Genomic DNA, 22,860 nt, shown 5'->3' with positions numbered 1-22,860 from the left:
CTTTTTAAAGAAATGCTTTCTTTTTTCCCCCTTCTTCTTTTTTTTTTTTTTTTTCCTTTCTGGGGAGGCAGGATGCCAGTAACAAATGCCTCTTTTCTGTAAATCAAAATTTCTATGTGTGGAGCAGGTTGAGTTTCTGAGAAGAATATATGTCTTTTTTCCTGTCTAGAAAGGAATCTCCAATTTTACTTTTAAAATTCATAAATTAAAAATGCATGTTTGTTCCTCCCCATTATATATGTGCTTGTTCTCTGTAACATTAATTTATTCAAAAAACTCTGCACTTGAAAGGGTTAATAAAAATTCTAATTACAGGATAAGAAAGAAAGGTCAGACTCCACTTACATCATTGTGAAGGGCTTTTATTACACACTGCTATAAAACATATTTCTTTTTTTCAGTTGCCATCCTCACAGAGTAACCTGCATACCAATAGGATCTCCAAAATGCCATGAAGCAAAAGATATTTATCTGCTAAATTCTATGTACAGTAACCTTACAAATGCCAGAGAAAGAAAGATTGCCCTCTGCACAGTAATACTTGTGTAGATGTCTTCTTTATGGTAACAATGACAAGGCTCTCTAGGTTCGTACTGTACTCCAAAATCAGAATGCAATTTTTGTTCAAAAAGCAGGCTGTATATCAAAGAGAAAAGATGCCCATTTTAGGCACTGAAATACTTTATACAGTGAGCAAATACTCTCCTGAAGCATTTTTAGTAAAAATATCTAATCCAGAAACATAAAATGAAAATGTACAACTCAAGTGTTCTTGAAGAGATTAGACAGGATATGTTTGGGAATATCTCTGTCCTGGCTGGTTAACTAAATTTTCATTTTGAACTCTGTTTGAAGCCTCACAGAACTGTTATTTGATTAACTTGACTATGTTAGATAGCAAGTTATCCAAAAGCAGGGTGGCTCCAAATCTAATTGCTGTCATTTTTTAAATCCAGCTGTGCAAAACAACAAACAAAAACTTTACTGTGGGACAAATACAAGTCAGAAAAATTCTAATTTTTGCAATATATTAGTCTTCAAGTCCATTACTTGTGATTTAACATATCTAAAGTTGTTTATATAGTTATTTATATAACTATTTTCAGCCCTAAATTCTGACAATGTATTCAAAGAAATATACATTAATAAATGCAAGATTTACTGTCTGCTTTCATAAAACCAGTGTGTGCTGCCAGATGTATTAGTTCAATATTTCAAGTGATACATGCTCAAAATTAGAATGTAGCTAAGTATGTAGTGAATAACTTCCTTTTCTTAAGGAGTATTTTAGGAATCATATTCAAACAGTTGTTTCAGAGTTACACTTTGTTTGCAGGGCAAGCACTGCCTCTCCAACCTTTCTAAACAACAAATATTAACACAGAATGGTGAGGGTTCCATTTCATCACTTCTGCTTGTAATTCTACTAACTATATGTTTATCTTGTGGTCTAAATTTATGACAGGCCCATTTGCAGTGAGGCTTGGAGTTTCCTTGTTTACAACACTGCAAAGTAAAAGGTGACCTTTTTATTTTTGTTTAAAACCTTTCAACAGTTTGTTCTGCTCCAGAGATAGCACCTTAATAAGGTTTCAGGCCAGAAAGCTCTCTTGTTTTTTTTCATGAGGGTACAGTTCACTGCACTTACTTACACAGACATTAGAAAACATTTTAAAAAGAGAATGCAAACTTGGCTGCAGATTACATTTGTAGATTAGAAAGCTGCTGCACTGAGATCCTACCTGCCATTATGTAAGGGAAAAGAGAACCAGAGGGTAGAGGATACATAGCTGGCTAAATAAACAGTAAATGAGCTGTTTAAACAGTTGTATCTATACACACAAGTAATAAAAGCATCAGGCACCTGGTGCAAATCTATTAGGACCTAATTCTGACAACAATATACATCATTATAGTGGGATCTGATAAAGAGCAAACACTGGAGGCATTACACGTCTTTAGAAGAATCAGACTTCCTACCTTAGCAAGAGTGATAGAAGGTAAGTCCCCCTTTAAAGAAAGTTGTAAGTAAAGCCAGGCAGCAGTTGCAGTGAATTGAGTCCTTTCAGTCACTGTATACATGCAGTAGTTCTGCAATAAGGGAAAAATATAATGGGAGGAGCAGCTGTGAACGAGTGACCTCCTGAAGCTGAGTTCTCTTTGTGAATCGAGCACTGGGAGCCAGTGCCTCTGATTTGCATGGATTATCTCCACTTGAACAGATACATTTAAATTAACTGGCACAGGGACACAGGGAAAAAAAAAAGAATAAAAAAAAATGAGAGAGAGGAGGGAAAAAAAATAAAGGAAAGAGTAAGTGGGTGAGTGAAGGAGCGCGGGGAGCGGAGGCGAGCGCGGAGGGCGAGCGGGGCGCTCGGCTGGGCGCGCTGACTCGGCGGCGCTGCGGCTCGAAGAGCTACAGCTCCCTCTTCATGCCGCAGCCGTAAGGCGAGGAAAGCTGCCTTTATGGTCGGCTTTAGCACGGAGTCCCCCCACCCCCGCCCCTGCTCCCCCCAGCTTATGATGGTCCATTTGATCAGATTTCTATAAACACTTAATAACTCAGCCTGACGTGCACCCAGGGTTTTGGACTGCAAGCCTCAAATGATTATAAATCTGGTAAACCCTGCTAAGCGATTTTAAACACAGAAATATTTTGAACGTAGTAACTTGTACAAGTGGAGATGGGTTATTTCCAAGTGTGCCGTGACAGATTTATTATTTGTGAGTGTACAGGTGCCTTTAAAATAGTTAAGGGATGGCAGCATTCGGAGCGTGCTGTGCGGGAAGATCCCTAACAGGATGATGGTGCGTGTTCCAGCCGGTGGTTTCAATGTTATCTAAAAATCTGTCAAGACAAAAGAGAGACAAAAAATTTGCATTCAGCCACTTCAGATTTTCTCCCTTATTACCATAAATACCACAAACATTACCTGTTGCACACTCCTGATTTGATTTAAATGCAGTACTTAAGTTGATTAGAGAAATATGAGAGTATGTTCAACCCTCTTGAACCTGCATCCAATCCAAGAGGATCCTGAAATAAACTTTGTTTCTTTTGTTCAGAATATTTAAAATAAGTTCTTTGTACACAATGATGTAGAATTTTGTGAACCCCTACATGGATTCATTCTGCTCAGAAATTAAACCAAAAGTCATGAAAATACAGTAGAATGGCTGGTCATGTGTTCTTTTATGAAAACAGGAATGGATGCAATTGCATTCTTTGAGAATTATTAACTGGTGAGATTTAGTGGGACAAAATGGCCTGTATTAGCAGTCCAAAGACTCAAATGTTGACTTGTAAGATGTGCATCTTACTGTATAATGCTGCTTGTTCAGAGATAAATAGAATGAAGCTGTGTACAAAGACAACCACGGCTAAAGTCTGTTTCTAGCTTATTTGCAAATCAAGCTGAGTCCAACACGAGTCTGTTTGGTTTCATGTTTCTGGGGATGCCAATATTTATTTGTAACACAGAATCCAGAATGTCCCTTTATCTGAACAGAATATAGGGCATGCAATATAGGGTAAGTACTATACTTAATTGAATGAGAAACTTTGCTACAGATTATGATGAATATAATGAATAAACTTTGCTACAGAAAAATGATTCCATAAACATTGGAAAAAGTAAAAGAGGATATATTTAGGTTTTCTAAGATATGCTTTATCACACAGTTATTGGTGTATCATCGGTGTTTCCTCTGAGAAATGCTCTTGGTTCACTGGAGGTCCGGGAATTTGATTATTTTAATATGAGAGGGGAAGGAACCTTCAACTAAACTCTTGTCTCTTTGAATACTTACCCAGAAAGTATTTAACCTGACTGAAATATCATCCTTCCATCTGCACTGTCCAGAACTTCTCAAATATCTTCTCTGGTAATATCTTACTTGTAAGTTGGACCCCAAATTTTATTTCTTATTTTCTCAATTGTGACCACTCCACTTGCAGCGACCACTCACCAGGTAATAACAGATGAATTTGACTCCAGCAGGGCACTCAGAAGTCTAGTCTCAATATCAAACCTGTATATGATAGCTGTGTAAAGCAGCCTCCTGGTTGATAGATGGCTTTCAAAAAGATGGACTGTGAACCAAATTTGCTCTTATTACTCTGTACCCTGCAATACACTCCTCAGTGCTGCAGTATCCAAGCTGATAATGGCATAGCTATTCAGTCCCACCAACCTGTATGTGACCAGCAACAGGGAATCATAGGAAAAGAAAGAAATAATCCAGCAGAGAGAGGGATTTTTGCCTTAAGGGTACATGTAAGAGGAAATGCCTTTGTAAAGAGCTGAAACAGCCATGGAAGGTACAAGAAAAAATCCTGGGACAATGTGCACTGGATTCAGAAACTATACGGTGTATCTTATTCTCTGGAAAGATATGCATGCCTGCAATGTCATCTGCTAAAATTAATCAAGAGAAGACCTTACTAGAGATTTGCCTGGAGGTAATGTTGAATGAAGATGTGGATTTGAGGAAATGGTGTAAGAAAGAGCAAACTGAATGGGCAACTGGAGAATTATGGGCACTTGTTGAGTGAGAGGTCATATAAGAGATACCTCAGGGGAGACTGGTGAGTCAGGGAAGTCTGTAAAAATATAACAAGTGGAGCAATCTGGGAAACAAAGGAAAGCAAAATAATGTGCTTGTCGTCTGGGAGACTCAAAAACTACAACAGAAAAAACCAAAGCGGAAGGTAGAAAGGAAGTAGAAAAGTTAACTCCAGAAAAAAACTGTATAATTCAAAAAGGAGTGATAGTGGTAGAGAAGTTAGTGAGAAAGGAAGAATGAAAGCAAGGATCATCTGTTAATAGAAGGCAAAATGGACTAAGAAAAAATAGTGTCTGCTTGAACAGGGAGCCTGTGTTAATCAGAAACAAATAAACTGTCACTAAATCAATTCCACAGAGCAGGATGTGAGGTAATTTCTCAATTCGGAAGATGTGGGTGGAAAAGGAAAAATGTATTCTACTGGGAATAGGGAAGGATCTTTTTTTTAATTTAATTTTCTTCAATGGGAAATGTTGCTAAGAAATTCCCAGTGGAATAAATCAAAGATGATTAGACTAAATGATTTCATTTTAGGTAGGGAAAAAATGCCTAAAAAGGGAAGACTCATGGGAATGGTAGCTGGCTGAATATCCATGGAAAAAATTGGAACTGAGATCCACATAATTTAAAATGAAAAAAGAGCCTTTAGAAATACAGGGAAACCTTGGTAGAGTTTCATGTCTTCTTGCTCTACAAAAAAAGGAAGCAAATTTGCTGAATGAAAATTGAGCTATGGTTGAGGAAATACTGGTGGATGATCAGGAAAGAGAAGTAAAATTTCCATACTGGGACCAAGGTAGAGAAGTGTTCAAGTGTTCAAGGAAAGGTTTGAAGAAAGATAACTAAGCTTATGTAACTGCCTTCTAATAGTCTGATAGATTAGGAAGGAAGGAAAGTATGGAATGCATCAGACAAGAACACATTTGGGCCAAATTAAAGCAAATATTTACCAAGCAGTCACCAGTCAGTAAGAGATGAGACTACCACTCTCTTTCTTCTCATAAGCAGTTCAGTTATTATCAGAAAAATGGTGCAAAACCAGATCATGAGTGAAGCTCATTTAAATGAAAATGGAACAATCAATAAAAAAAGGCTTTATGGCTCAAAGGGCAAATTTTGTTCACCTTAAAGAACTTATTAGTAAAATTAAACCAGATTATTCAAGACCTGGAATATGGAAGACCCTTGGAATTCCTTTAGATTAAAGAAGTTAACATATGTGGAATGTGTAGAAGATGGAGATGAGACAATGCATAGAAAAGTGGTCAAGCTATTCCATGAAATGGAAGAACTCCTTCCTTTTACAAGAGACATGCAATCACAGGATGAAAGAAAAAAGATGGAAAACAGACAGATGTGTATTAGAGGTCAAAATACAAATTAAAGTAAAAATTGTCAGCAGCCAAACTGATTTACAGTTTAGAAGGGCCAATTAAACAAAGAAGAAAACAATCTTCATACAGATGAGACCAAAAACCCCGTAGGGCTTCAATATGAGCTAATAGAAATAAAGAAAGTGTATCTACAATTAAAAACTACTTCCTGTATGTTTTCAGAGGAAGCAGGATAAATCGTGGGAAAGAAGCTGTGATGACAGAGAATTACCAAACTGGAAGCAAAACCAAAAAGCACAGTGTACTCAGGACAGGGAGAGGTATCAAATAAAGTCCATTCCACAATCTGACAAGAGAGGGAACATGAAATCCCAAAGCTGGTAGGAAGCAGCTCAGACATGATACTGGCTGACTGGAGAAGAGCAAATGTATTATCCATTTATAAAAGGGAGACCTATGCAGCTACAAACCCATTAGTTTGACCTCAGTTGCTTTAGAAGAAAATTTGAAGGAAAAAATAATTGAAGACAGGGAGGAAAATGGAAAATGGGATAACATACAAAAAGGATTTACTAAAGATAGAATGTACCGAGTGAATTTGTTACCGCTCTTTAATAAGATAACTGATTTTCTAAACAAAAGATTTGTGATGCATCTTATCTATATCTCTGCTGCGTATGATACAGCATTACATAGGAAACAGAGGATTAGGATAAGAGTTGTAAAGTGGATAAGAGATTGTCTAATGGATGGATGGCAACAGGTGGCATTGAACGAAGCGGCACCAAACTGCTGGAAATTTACTAGCAGGAATTCCCAAAAATCAGTCTTTTGAACAATCCTTAGGAAACAAAGGCCTTACAAAAGAGGACGAGTGAGGTTTTTAATTACATAAAATACCAGTACCTGAATATTTTATATATACACAAATGAAATATGGTACTATATTTTTTGTAATAATAATAATAATAATAATAATAAAAGAATATTTATGCCATGTAAAGACTTGAAAATTTTGGTTGCTTGGAATCAAGAAAGCATGCAAAATTGGGATAATTGCAAGAAGGCATCATTGGAGAGCCACCATTCATGGAGGAGAGTAAAATACTTAGCTGCTTTTGTCTGAGTGAGGAAAAAACTGAAAGAGGATATGACTGGTGTCTGTAAATGTATTTATTAGACAGCAGACTAGAAAACAGTTGAATAAAGCTATAGAACAAGGCTGACAAATGGAACAGCAGCTAATGCTTAGATAAGAAATGCAGTGAGGACTTCAACCATAAGGAAAGATAATTTTCCAGACTCCCAATAGCTATTGTAGGGGTAAAAAAAATTAAATATGTGTTAATGGAAAATTATTCTTCTATTAAAGGTGTCCTTTAACCTGGTTGCTTATGCAATTAGAAGACTAGACTTGAGAGATTCCTCATCTTTTGTTCCCAATTTCTCTAATATATTCCGTTGAACTCGATGCCCTGTCATGTGTCTTCTCCCTCCCCCTTTTTTAGTGCCAATCAGTGTCTCTGGTGCTGCTGAAGACTTGAGCAGACTCAATGGTGTATCTGTCATGCTTCAGAATGTGCTGTCTGTAGATGCACTGTGCATTCTTCCCTCTACCACCCTGCATTTTGAAACTTGTCTGATAAGGAAAGATTATGTCATAGATATAACAATTATTTTAGCATCCAGTACAGAATCTGTTAGGTACTCCATCCAAGATAACTAAGAAAAAGAAAAGAAGCATAGAAAGGAGCAAGACAATGTAGCAGGAAGAGACAAGAGTGCAGTTTACCAGGAAAATATCACTGGAGTAAAAGAAATGAGAAAAGCATATTAACTTTTAGCCATGTCTGAAATCACGGACCAAGTCAGGCAGAGAGAGTAAAGGATGTAGAAAAGATTAGAGAAAATGGACAAAGAAATTCAAGAAAACATTTTTTAACTTTACAAGAGGCTTGATTTTGATTCACTTATAAAAGAGGTCCCTTTATTTAAATCTCCCCTGAACATCCTTGCTCTGCAATTGTACGCCCTGTTAACAATTCTCTGTTGATTAGACAATGGAAAAGCAGAAAAGAACCAATCATGGTTCATAACAGCAGAAGAGCCAAATACATTCTAACAACTGGCTATCACATTATCTACTGCATCCCAGAAAGGAAAGTCCAGGGAATATATCTCAGTACCTACAAATTCAGATTAATGTGCAAAAGCTCCAGTGTGATTGCGCTTGGTGCTATTTTTGTTTATTCCTTTTCCCAATATAGGCAGATGTGATCAGTAGAAAGCAAATGCATTCAGATATAATAGGAGAGCCTGGATTTCTCATAACTTATTATAAATGCATATGCAAGCTGTAACTAAATCCCAAATATTCAAAATAATCAATGTCAAAAGGTTCTACCTGAAGTGCTTCCAGCAGAGCTGATTAATTCCAGAAAGAAGAGCCTATGATCTGGTCTCCTAAGGAGAAAAGTAGAGGAAATCAGATCCTTGGTGACCCTCTAAATGAAGCCTTTGAAGGAGGCCAAGCCAGTCAGAGATTTTCTGGCTGAAGAAATTTCATTGAGAAAAGCTGCTTTGTTAAACTGGAGAACTTTTCATAAAGTGTTGTAGATGCCAAGGAAGGCTCTAAGGAAACCTTTGATCCCTTGCAGGTCTCTTTGTAGAGGTGAAGAAATGTGGTGCAGCAGCAGTGCAGCTGGCTGTGAGTTTTGGACCCTGCTTTCCCTGTCTCAGGTGTGTAACTGTGGGCAGTATATTCACTATTCTGCTTAAACTCAGTGATAATAGCAAAGGTGGAGACACGGATGGAATTTTCATTCAGAAGCTGTAGAGTCTAGAAACAATAAAGAAAAAAAAAGAAAAAGGTTCTTCTATTAATTTAAACAAATAAAGAAACAAAGCTCTCTTAATCCTGTGAGGCAGATACTAAGTTTTCCAACTACCTGCTTAAGTCCAAAGAAACTATTCTGTAGAGAATCTCAAATTCTGTAGGTCTGAGAGAGAAAATAATTTAATTAGAAATTAATTCTCCCTGAAGAAACCTGAAATTTCTAAAAGCTTTTTTTCTTTACTCTGCCTTGTACCAAAATTTCATAAAAGACAATGAATCGCCTCAGAAGCAACCTGTCTGAACAGCAGCCAATCTTCAGATTTTAGCTTGGAGGAGGCTCAAATTCAACCCTCCAGGGAGATATTAGGTTATGCATGTGGAATTCACCCCCAGAATAACTACTCAAAAACTGAGAATGCACAACCAAACAAAAATTGAATTGAAACAAATGGATTCCATGGATTTTTCACAAAGTGTGTGATCTGTAAGGAAAGCAAGTTGGTGCCTGGTGAGAAACTCTTTCACTGGTGAATTCCTGTATGACTTTAATTTTCCTGTATGCTTGCAGACATGTATGTTTTTTTCTTAATTTAAAGATAATCTCTGAAGTAGTTTCATACTATGTTTTTTAAAAAACTTAAAAATGGATGTTCTGGATAGTTTGAGGTTTACCTATGATGTCTGTAGGTGATCAAATTGCTAGTTCAGCCTTCCAAACCCCACATCAAGAAATGGTGGAAAATGCATTTAAAACATACTTAGTAACAGAAGAAAAAAGAGTAAAATAAAACATTTCAGAGAACATTGAAACAATTACTGGTGTTTCACTTGTAATGACAGCTTTCCCACACTTTATACAAAGAACAGAGTGCCTGTTAGGCCAAAATGTGGTGGATAATCTTTATGGAAGAAGGGTGAAATTTAAATCCAGACTCTAAGACTGGATAGTGTAATGAGCAATAGACAGGCTATGCATTTAATTCCATTAAGTGAAATGTATTTCATTAACAAAAGTGTTAGCAGAATTAAAACCTCACACTAAAGGAATGTGAAAATCGTCAGTGGCAGCCAAAAAGCTGCTACGATATGGCATATATTGCAGAAGAACTGAGGCTGATGTGGGATTAAATACATATGAAACGAATAAAAAAAATCCTGACAAAATTGTAGCAAAATTTGAATGCTAATTTATGGCACCTAGTGAAAGAAGCAGGAGAGCAGATCATCTGCATATAAATGGCCTCAACACATTTCTTGGTGCCAGTCTGTTACCCTGCTCAGAAGGAAACAAAACACATTTCTTAACCAGACTAAGACAAGAAATTGCCAAACAGGAGATTCATTAAATTTCATTATTTAAACAGGAATAACAGAAGCAACAGTTTTTTTAATAGTCTCGTAAAACTAAGAAATGGTTGAAAATGAGGTATGAAATAGAGAAAGCAAGAAAAGATAGGAAAGAAGAAATAAAAGTAACACAAGATACCTCCATATAAAAGGTAGAATGCTTTCGCATAGACACCATGTTATGCACAACTATGCTAACCGACCCTGAGAAACAGTTTTATATTTTGTGAGGCTGTGGGTATTGGAAACAACTCTGAGGGACATCACATAAGGAAAGAAAAACTAAGAAAGACATACCATAAATGTCAGGTGACAAGACGTAATGCCACAGACTTAAAGAAAAGAGTATGCAACAAGTCCACCCATAAACATCATCATTACAGAAGCAAAAAGGCAACATGGGAAAGTTTATTCTATTCATAATTATATTCTTATCCACTTTCCAGTATTTTTTTAAAGCAAATTGAAAACAAATATTACAAAAAATTTTTGGAAACTAAAAGCACATATTTTTAATTGTTTAAAATAAAAATTATTTCAGATTTTTATTTTCTTTTCTTTAATCTCTTCTGTCTTTATTATCCATTTCAAAGGACCAGCTAGTCCTTGCAACAACTATTATTTAAATTTCTAAAGTGCCTGGAGTTTTTCTTTTTCAGATATATGTATTGTATGCATTTAGAGGAATTCAGCAAGAAAAAAATTAAGAAACAGCATGATGAATGATACATAAAAAAATCCAAGACATTTGATTTGTTTTATGTTGGATTCTGTTTTACCAGATTAGCAAAAATTTCAGAATCCCTCTATGTCAGAAGTGTTATCTACTAGTATTCAAGATTTGTTGTCAGAATTCACAGTGAGTTCTGTAATACTGTAGTCATCACATCTGATTACATTGATAGATATCACAGCATAACGTTTGATTTAGCTATATCGCATCTCTTTCTTGAATGACCAACTGCAACAAATCACATCTGCTAAACTGTGCGAAAGAAAGGGATCGGTGAGTTTTTGTCTAAGAGGAGCTTTGTGTTCAGAGTTACTTGAGGCTTTTCCCGCTTGTTTCTTATGAATACAATGTCATCAAACAGGACAAAAGAGTGAGTCTACTGTCATTATAAAAGATCCAATGTCTCTTCTCTCTCTAAATATATTAGTGGTGTTGCCTGTAATTGCTGGAATGGTTCAAGTTGTGAGCTGGATATCTGATAATTCTCTGACAATTTTTCAGTGGCAGTGAAATCTAAATCATCCTCCCTGGGTCTTTGCCTGCTTACCTGCAGCAGGGCTTTTCCCACATGGTCTCCTGCAAGCCCTTTTAGCTCTTCACCCTGCTCCAAGTTTTGCATCCCCAATCATCTCTCTGGAGCACCAAGTCCCCTCCTCCAGGCATCTCAGGGCCTTTTCTGCAGCTCAGGACTGCCTCATGTGCAGTGACTTCACCACTTTCTCACCTTTGTCTTTGCAATTGAAAAAATAGATCTGTTAACATTACAGATAGATGTTTTCAGTGACTGACTCACTTGGAGACTTTTGGTATTTTCCTGGCACTATTTAATGTTGCTTCTTTTCCTGTTTCATCCCCCTTCAACAGAGTCTGTTAGTTTTGGTCTCTGTGGAAGAACAGAAGATTAGTCAAGTGAACACAATAATATTTATATCAACAACATACAACAATCTTCTCTCTTCTCCCCAGTTACCAGTGTAGTGTTTTAGGACATGAAATGTTCATTTTTCAAGCACCATTTTGAGATTTGCTATTTAATTTGAGGAACAGTATGAAGATCAAGTGTATTAAATAACACTCAGCTGAGAATGTTCCCATTTCATACCTTGATTCTTGAAAGGTTTAAGGCTACTCTTTAGTTTCATGTTTTCTGTTTCTAGTAATTTCAGTGTAATTGTACACAGTACATAAAATTAATCATTAAACAGCAGCTCCACAGACATTAAAATTAAACAGCTCTGGCGTGCCCTGCTTAAGGACATGGACCTGTTAGGATGAGTTCTGAGGTGATCAGGGGCTGGAGAAGCTCTCCTATGCAGACAGAGAGAGTTAGAGCTCTTCAGCCTGGGGAAGAGAAGGCTCCTGGGAGAAGCTGCCCAGGGAAGCTGTGGATGCTCCATTCCAGGAAGTGTTCAGGTAGGATGGAGCTTTGAGCAACCTAGTCTAATGGGAAGTGTTCCTGTCCATGGCAGGGGGCTGCAGCTAGATGACTTTTAAGGTTCCTTCCAACCTAAACCCTTCTATCATTCTGTGATTCTTACATTTATTTAATGGGGCTAAGGCTGATTATGTAAATAAAAATGTATTTTAAAAGACTAAGAATTTTAATTTTTTGCTAATCCTGTAGCGTATTACTAATTACCCCAAACCTTCCATTTTACCTTTGAACTGCAGTTTCACCTGTGAAGAAGCAACAACAAGTTTCCACAGAAGATGGATTAATTAAATGGCTCTTTGGTCCTTTATTCCAGCTGAGTATCAGGAGTTGTGTGTTTGCAGTGTCAAAGATGAACACATTTATTTTGGGATCTTTTTAACATGCAGTTAATGGATGTTTGCACCCATTTACCATTACAGTTAGGGTCAGTTTGATTTCTATGCTGACATTGTGTTGAGCATCTCATCCCAGGGGATTTGAACAGAAAAACTAGCAACCTTTTCTCCTTTTCTTCCTTTTTTTTTTTTTTTTTTTTTTTTTTTTTTTTTTTTTTTTTTTTAACCAAGGACTCTTGTTTCCTGAGTATTTTTTATTACTTCCTCTCACTACTTGTTCTAGCAACCCAAGTCCTCCATTTCAGAAGTGAATGAAAACAGTTTGGGCAACAGCTGGATGAATTAAATTTTTCAATTCTCTGGCTGCCTTTAGGAAGCTCTTTTCATAAAGTGATTTGCATACTGCCGAACTGTATTCCTTATAAGTGTCAAAGCTGATTTGGAACAGGGGGCTGATGGGCAAAAACCAACAAAATTGCTAAGGAAGAGTTAATAAGGTCAAACAAATTAGTTGATCGGTCTTTAAAGAAATCTTTCTGGACTAGTTTTCTGTTTGCTCAGGAATTCAGGCAAACCTATTCTTCATGCAAGTCTTACTTTTTAATTCATCACATTTATTTTTGCAGAGAAGCAATATTGAAGATTGAATTTAAGCAATCACTTTAGCCTTTTCCACTGGGTTAGGTAATGCAAAGAAATTACTCTATGAAGAGTGTAAAGCTTATCCACCTTTTCCTTACTGTGTCACTCTCTCATGACACCTTGTTGTATGCTTTGTCCTGTTATTAATATTCATGGTTTTATTACAGTACTAGCACTTTATTCAGAAGATCTGATTTATGCAGACAAGTCATCTCTGTGGAAAAAAATGGGAAGAGGTGAGGAGGATTATGTCCATTTACTCACATCCAGAACCTTTAAAAATATTTATCACAGCAAATATAATTTGGATTACTCTGGGTCAGATTGTCAGAGGTGCTGTAGTTTGTGATAGCACTGAGCAGCTGAAAGAAGTTGAGGGCAGGTGCAGTCATGGTTTGTGTAGGTCCTGTTTCAAGCCATGGAATTGCACAGCAGAGCTCTCTCTCTTCTGCCAATCTTGGCTCAGGTGACATAACCCAGCTCTGCTTTTCTCCCTTATCTATAGTTCCTCTGGATGTACTGAGCAAGTTTTTAAAAATTTGGTCTTGAAGGAATTGCAGCCATCAACTGTGTGGGACTGGAAAAGGAGAGGAACATTTCAATCCCTGGAACAGGTGACATAAGTTTATCGCTGGCATTTTCCTTTATGATGACAGGGACTGCTGCAAGCTGATGACAGCTAGAGGCAGCCAGGTTCCACTTGTGCAAAAAGAAAGTGTTCTGGGGATTGTAGATATCACCTGCCCCAGAAACCCCTGAAAGACAGAGGCACTTATGTGGACTCAGACTTTGTGTGCAGCATAAGTCTACATCTTACCCTCCAAAAGACTTCTAAAACCCATTTTGGGTTTGCAGGGCAAAATTGCATGAAGAATTATTGTTACACGTTCATGGCGGAGAATGGAGAGGAGAGAAAAAGGTGTCAAAAACCCAAAAGATGAATCAAATGCAATTTGCCACAGATCTATCCAAGACCATTAAGGCTGGCTCTGGCAGTTGGCTAAACTCAATATTTGTACTATTTGAAGTATTTCCTAAGGTAATTATGGAGAAATACAAGGAAATACTGTATTCTGAGCCAGATATGCTGGGAGGTAATGAGAGCTTCCTTTGAAGCTGGTTTGAGTTTCAGGCACTCAGTACCTGGCAGGATCTGGCCTGTGTGGAGAGCTCATTTGTCTTGAATCACACTGACATGACAATGTATGACACACACAAAGATGGAAAGAAAAATCCATGAAATACAGAGGCAGCTCTGTTGACTTCAGTGGTATGTCACACATCTGAATCAGGCTTTATTTGTTCTTGAGGCTATAGACTGTATTTAAAGGAAATAGATTACAGAGAATCAAGTAGAATATAGAACATAAGTCTTTGTTATAATTAAGAAGTAAAATTATTTTGGCCAAAAATAGAAATCCGGCAATATTTTTCTGCAGTTGTTTCTACCAAAGCAAAATGGAAAAAAAAGAGTAGTTTTTATTTTAGTTGTTTATTACTTTTTTCATCCAGCATTTAGTGAGAGTGAAGACTGGAATGCCTTGGAATTTTATTTATAATGACTTCTATCTTCCTTGACACAAAAGTTTAGACTGATACAAATGTATCCATCTGTGTTCAATACTCCTAAAAAAGGCATTAAACCGAGGCAAACTCTCTCTCCTATTTCAGGAGAAGTATAGTATATGGAGAAGAATTATGTAATTTACAATATAATCAAGTGCTATCAGCTTTCTTCCATGCACACTGCAAACTGTTCTCTCAGAAATGTGCTACATCTTAACATTTTTGCAAACTCAGTTACACTTTTCTGGCCAGAACCTCCTACATCTTATTTGATGAGAAAGACATTCATTCTCATGAATATCATGTAAAATTCATTAACATCTCTATGAAATTGCTGTCGGTGGTGTTAGAAACTGACAATAAGTGAATAACATTAATTTGAAACCTTTTGGGCATCTTTTATCAGGATTTTGGTGTTGATATTAAAATGTATACGAATAATGTATTTAATAAATATAATTGGAAATAATATCAGAATTTTAAAAATTCTATAATGCATGTTTAAATAAATTGAAACTTTTATGTGTGTATACCTTTAATATAATATTTAGAATTTCCCAACCTTTAAACTTACCCCAAAAATAGATTTGGCATCATGATTCCCACTCTAAAGGTAGGGCAATTTGTTTCTTTGAAAATGCCTCAATGAATATTCTCTGCAAATCTCAAATTCCTTTACTGAATGAAGAATTCTGGAAAGGGTTTAGCATCATGGCTAAATTAAAAAAATTTAAAACAACAGCAACAACAACAAAGTGATATCTGTTCCTCGTAATCTTATTAAGTAAGTAAATTGCAGAAAAAATTCAAGAATAGGGTTGGGTACCTTTTATCTACATAATCCTCTTTCCATTAAGAAGCCCCTCACATCCTTGCAACTCTTGAAAGAAACATTTCATTTCTATCACTGGTAAAATACTTTCTTTTGTGAAGATTTTGTTTTTCAGTTCTCTGGCTAAGTAACTGATCTGAGAGGGGTGCAAAATGTTTCAATTAAAAAAATTGTACCATTAAAATAACTCGAGAGTTCTTGATTTTAATTCACACTCTTTCAGACAAGGAAATGTGTCACTGTGTGTACATTCTGCTGCGTCTAAATTGGAATGTCAAAATATATACATACTTAACGTGGGATTCTCTAGGAACAGAAGTTGACTTAAGACTTTACAAGCCAGCATTAGCTGTGAGAGGGCACTGGGAAGAACTGACTACCCACTTGTGGGGCCCAAAGCATCTGTTGTCATGACCTGTTCCCGAGCTCTCAGCAGTGCCGGCGTTCAGCAGCCTTGCGGAGTGGAGAGGTGCAGATGGCAGCTCAGTGGTGGCCGGATCCTGGCTCCTCCACTTCAATACCCAGTCCCCGGTTCCCGGGACAAATTCTTGCTGCACTGAAGGAAGGGTTAAATAAGAAGAGCACAGCAGTTAGAGAAACTGGAGCGCTTGCTGCCAGTTTTTCTGCTTGCATTCAGAGTGTGCAGCCAGTGCCCTGCGGGGTTTTCTCCTAGCTCTGCCCTAGCACAGCCCTGTCCCACGCCAGCAGAGATGAGCAGTGAACACTGGACAACACCTCAGTGTTGAACAACTTGTGTTTTGATACACCACAGACTGACAATTCCCTTTCAATATACCTTCTTCCTCTATGGAAAAAGATATTGAGGACTTTCAAGATGGAGAGTATATCAACTCCATTAGTTAAATCTCACTCCTCATCCCTTTCTAAATTCAGTAATTCTGTAACTTCCTATGCCATCCTTTCATTGGTTTTTGTTTAGTTCTCCTCCCCACACCATTTCATCACTGAGCATTACTGATTAACAAAACTTTATGTGATTTTCTCTCAATCTTTATTAGTCACTAAGGACTGCTTCTGCAAGGTTATGGAGACAATTGTGTGAACTTTTCAGAGTTTATTCCTCCCTGCATGTGCAGTGAATTACTCCACAATCCTAGACTGCTCCTGGATATCCAAGGTGCTAGGGGCTGTACGAGGACACAGAAGTGCTTGAGAACCAAAGGTCCAGAGATCTGACAGCATCTGAGTGAAACACTCCCTGCCCTTTATGAGCATTTTTCCAGCGAACACAAACCTCTTTGGACTAATCTGAAGAGTCTTGGCACTGGATTTCACTTTAGATACACTTCCTGTCTCCCTGTGTTGCACTCTGGTTCCTAGGGTGGAAGCTAGAAATGCCATAATCATCATTAGTTAATTTAACTTAATTTATTATTTGGTTAAATTTCCCCCCTTTTCTAGTTCCTTTTCCCAAAGAAAACACATTAGAATTAAAGGTAATCTACTAACACTGATATTCCTCTTTCCACCAGTAAAACATGAGATTCAAATATATTTTGTGAGTCCACCCTGATAGATAAAGCAGCAATCACTTGGTATGGCCTCCTTTCCTTTAAAAACATATATTTTTTAAATTACTATTTTCTATAAAAAAGCTTTTGTATTTATATAAACATATAGATAGTGCATTAATGTGGCCAAAATCTCTGACATGATCCCAACTCTGCTGTGAAATGAATGGCCACATTGTATTCTGCTCCTTAGGACAGGCTCATCCTGAACTGTGTTTGGCATTACAAGCTGGTCAAGTCTCCATCTCCATGGTAAGAACAACAAACTTATAGTGTTTAGGTCTCAGCCCACAGCAAACTGTCTCCTCTAGCTGCACAATGACAGCTTCACCCCTCTTGAGGACCAAGTTACAGATCTACATCTGCCTGTAAGATTTTGATGTTAGGTAAGTACCAAAGGGAGCTCTCACCTTATCCAGTGGAAACCATTATTTTGCCATCAGGGTGGAATCAGACCCAGTAGATATAAGCAAGTAGGGTGGTGTTGTTGCAGAAAAAATAAATAATTTTTGGGAAATAATGTGTGTTAAACAATAGTTTCAACACATGCCTTCACTTTGTGAACTGATGAAGCCTCCTTGTTTAAAAATATCCACGATTATAGTACTGTGACTAAAACAGTAGTGAAAACACTACCTTCCTGCAGCATGTATGAGCAAGTCAAGTGATGTTCAAAATACAGTTTATACATTGGAATGTGCAAAAAGTACTTGGGAAATAAATACATTAATGTGGGACCCTTTTAGACATGAATACAAATTGAAGTTAGGAAACAGAAGTAGAGGATTGTGGTCTGTGTTCAGTGCAGTTTATAAAAGGTTTTCCTTGATGTTACATAGTCCATCCTAATAAACTGATTTCTTGTTTACTTCTGATGTATTCAACCAAGATTGGAAGTGAGTTGAAATACTTCCACTCTTTTATGTCCTCTCCTGAAAGACAGTTTAAGAAGAATTTAATAAAGCACCAAATCCAAAAAAAAGGAGAAAAGAATAGATGTAATGGCTTTCTAACAGCAATGGAGTAGAAAGCCTAAGTCATTGTTACTATATCCAAAGCATTTTAAAAGTACAAGCAAGGAATGCATCTCTATCATCTGAGTTTAATACAAAATCATGTTCCTCTCCTGTCACACACAGGATTTGTTATAGATTTTATCTGCAATAAAAGCTATGTCAGTAGTGCCACATAATACATTTGTAAAGGTTAGAGATATTTTAACCCACATCTGTGATCAGAATTTTAATAACAAGCATATCCTCTGAAGCAGTACTAGGAGAGGAAAACTCTTCTGTAGATATTAATGCAAATCAGTGTAGAACAATGCCTATGCAACATTGCAATAGGGTCATTGTGAATCGTGTCCTTGAAATTACAAATATGTGACATAAGTAAAAATATATTATTAAGAATTCTGACAATCTCTTGTCCTTGTCAGGGGTTTCAGTTTTTGCAATCCAGAGAGATTAAACAATTTTATTGCTTAAACTGTCATGAAGACCTGCAAAACAGAACAGCAGAATTACTTTAATGACTTTCTTTTTGAAATATGCATTCTTACAACCATGCATAATGAACAGCTAATTCACAGATGTATTGTTTCTCTCCATTTCTATTTTACTTTCAAAAATTTCATTTATTTCTGCCTTCAACTTTGCTAATTGGGGGAAAAATGAAGGAAGAAAACACCCCATCATCAGTGGTTTTCTCACATCCAAGGGCTTCAAATATTATCTTTGCAACTGGAAGGAGGTTAACATGGGAAATTAAAATTTTGATATTGAAAGGTGATGCTTCCTCTTTAATCATCCTCTCTATTGATAAAACTTTTCCATGGGATTACATCTGATTTAATTGTTCTTGATTCTTTTAATTGCTTTGAGATGACGCAGTTTCTGCAAGATGCAGCTCATTAATGCCTTCTCAGGAAAAAACCACTATAGCTGAAGTGAACAAGAAGTTTATCAAATGGGTTTGACTAAGAAAATAGAATTGATCATCTGAACTTGTTTTACATAGGTAGAGCAAGAGATGCAAGTAGGACTATGCTTGAACAAAAAGTTACATATCCAAAATAAACTCTTGGGTTATAGGTCTATGACCATGACTACTTGTGCTTCTTAAGGCTTATTTTGGCATCTGGTCATCTTTATTGGAACTGCAAGACTTGTTTAGGGTAAATGATAATTTAATTAGTGGTCTCCATACAAAGTTTCAACTTTTACCTTTTCCACTTAAAACAACAAGTTTCTAGAAAGCACAGTCAAAAGTCTTGTTTTGATTAACCTTTTATCTTCAAGCCTTAGATCAGTATCAGGACATTTTTTTCTCTTTACCTTCATAATCAATTTTAGAAAATAGTGTTGCTATTTGCAGCATTACTGAGCCTCCACATTACATTGTGCAATTATCCATTAGATTTGTGGAGCATAAAGCAAAACTGTTTGCTTTTAGAGGACATCTGCAATAAATAAAATGATACTATAAATTTTCCAAGACAGCCATCACCTACCCAGTTGTTACAGAGGCAAAAAACCTTGGCTTCCCAGAGCAGGTTCCTTTTCAGCCTCTTGTCAGGGAGGTCAACAGCATTTACTTTTGTGCTTTTTCTGAGTACCTTCCCCCACTGTAATGAAATTAGAATGTAATGCTTTCGACGCCTGCACATATCGGCTTTCATTCTTTGGGGAAGCATGTGAACATCATTAAACACAGTTTCTCTCTCTGTTTTCAAAAATGTTTCCTTAACAAACTTTATGAAATTCAAACTCGGGGAGTTCATTCCGATGCTGTCTTTAATAAAGGGGCATCTGCTAATGCTGGTGAATGTAAGCATCTGGTGTTGTTTCTGGTAGGAACCCCTGTCTCCATGGGCAGGGAGATCTCAACATGGACACAGCATTCCCTAGGAAGGTGCCATCTCTGGAGCCTGACTGGGTATTTGCTTTATCCTCAGGAACATTGGTAAAATCTGTTCATCCTGTGCTTTGTAAAGTGAAAGAAATGAAAGGAATTTTTAATTATATTGCTGCTGCCACTTACTGTTAATAATAGATGCTGCATGGCGCCATGCATAGCTCTTGTCTCCTGAGAAGATTCACAGCACAGCTGGGGAGTGAGGTTGCTGTTGGTCTCTCTTTAAAGCACACATTTCTCTGTAGTGCTTTGCTCTATAAGCTTGTTAAGAGTGGAATGAATTAGGAGTGAGCTGATGACTTGCTCACCTCAGAGACGCAAGAATTATGTTCTTGCATTCTTTGAAAAGTTCATGGGCAGCATCTACTCAGGTTCTCTGTGTGCCTTTTCTTCATGAGGCTCTCAAATATCTGAACTGTGGTAGGCCTTGGCATTTTTATAGTGTATTTACCTTCCGGTATGTAAAGAGCAAAGGTGCTTTTGAAGTCAAGCAGGATATGAAGGCTCCTTCTCTGGCAAGATAACCTCAAATGGTTTTGCAGCTGCCTGAGACTGCCTGAAGTAAGTGCTTTTGATGAATGAGTCAAAATGACATGTTTGGGGATGAAATAAGGTGCTAGTCACAGGTTTTTGAAACAGCAGCCATGGTAAGTGCTTGAAATATAGCTTTTTTTCCCAGTAAATTTCTGATATGTGAGCTAGTTACACTTCTGAGCTGTTGCTTGTACTATCGGAATGCCTTACTGCTATTAGATAATGAATGATATTAAAGTAGGTCAGAAACGGTACCAGCAACACAAGCTATGAAGAGTCATGAATCAATTCACACCCCAAAATGAGTGCAAGAGCATTTCTGTTTTAGAGTGAAATTTGGGACTCTGATACAGGCACATGACCACTTGAGTGTGAAGATAAGGAAAACCCTAATGTGCTGGGACTTGTGGTGTCTCACTGAGAGATGGATAAGACAGAAATAATAGCATTCCATGTGGGGACTCCCTTGCTTTTGCCATTGGAGAAATATCTCATACTGGCAATGAACAGGCAACATATTTTTATTCTGCTTTACCCTTTTTATTCTGTATTACCTTATTTGTACTTTGCCACAAAAGGAGCTGTAAAATTGCATTTTAAAGGGTTTTCTATGACATACAAGATGCCTGCTTAATAGCACCTCCCTAATGAGAAGTTACTCCTTAGGCATCTCTGATATCTGCTTTGTAAGGGACAGCTGTCTATGACACTTGGGAAGAAATAGATAAGATAACATGAATATGGTTTAATTAGGCTGCAACTTTATTTACTATCTCATTTTGAAACTACAGATAAAGAAGTGCAAATATTAATGTTTTATTTAATTATTTTCGTTAGTTAAAGCCTGTTACGTGTCCTTGGTTCTTCCGCAACTGTTTCCTGAACTGGAGGAATTGGGAGGCATGAAAATATAGAGGGAATTCTAGAGAACTTTGGAATTCCCAAATGATAGAACAACACTAGAAAACGCTGCATGATGCAGTGGGGAAGAGGATGAAGGAGAATGATGGATGTATGATTTACATATGAGATAAAACTAAAATTCAGTCTGTGAAAATCATGTATTTCCTATTGCAAATCAGGTCCAAAATTCTCTGTAAGTATTTGCTTTTCTTTTAATTTTTCTTTAGATGAAACTTGTTTTAGATTTATTACCTTCTTTTCTATTAATAATGATTTAAATGAAAATTTCTAATTTAATATCTTTTGTTCAAATATATGATTTTTAAGCATATTTTTTTTCAGTTTGAACTAGACAATATTGAAAAACAGCATTTGTATTAGTCTAGAGGGCTAAACCAAGTTATAGACCCTGGGAAATTCTTAATTGTGCAAATTTATGACTTGGTCTTGGAAGGACTGATTGCTTATACATATGATGTTCAAATTATTCCCAAGTTTGTATGTATTTTCCTAGAACACAGGCTTTTTAACTTTCACAGGTCTCCATGATGCAGTCTCTAAACAGTCTACAATAAAAGATAAGGGCTACAAGAAAGGTTTTTAATGGTTTTCTTTTAAAAAATTGTTTAGGCCTAATCACTGTTGTCTAATATATCCACTGTTTGTGAGCCATTTATTAGGGAATATAAAACAAGAAAGGAGAATATAAAGGCAGTGGAGAAGGAATTCCTAGCTAGATGTAGGAATCCTAACTAGATTGTACTAGCAATTCCTAACTAGATGTACAATTACTGCAAGTAATTTGTTTCTCAAACAACAGAGCAGATCTTACTAATTTTGAATCCTTACCACCATTCAGATCAGCAGAGCTTTTAACAGTAGAAGTTAGTAAAACAATGATGCAAGTATTTAAAGGCACAACTGGGAATTAAACACAACATTACTAGCTGCTGAAAATGACTCTCCAGCAAGGAATAGTCCACCTATACTTCTGCCTTTATCAAATACCTTTATCTTTTAAATATGCATTTCTCTTGTGTTGTTTGTTTGTGGGTTTTTTTGCGACTTTTTGATATCTATGTTGTTTTCTATACATACAATGGTAGGATGTATTTTACAAAAAATGTACTGTGAACTCAGGAATTCTTTCCTTCAGATTTTGTTTCCTAATGGCATTGGTGCTTTAGTATCAGTAAAAACAAATCTTGTTCTCAGGAGACTTGCCTTGCTTTGATGTATTAAGTTAATAACTCATTCAGTGAATGAACCCCAAACTGGCATTTCTTTCAGCTCCTTTATGTATTTCACAGATCCTTATGTTTAAGAAAGTTATTCTTTTATGAGCTATA

Source organism: Sylvia atricapilla, chromosome 9 (assembly GCF_009819655.1).
Source record: "Sylvia atricapilla isolate bSylAtr1 chromosome 9, bSylAtr1.pri, whole genome shotgun sequence".
NCBI lineage: Eukaryota > Metazoa > Chordata > Aves > Passeriformes > Sylviidae > Sylvia > Sylvia atricapilla.
This window is presented reverse-complemented; position numbering follows the sequence as displayed.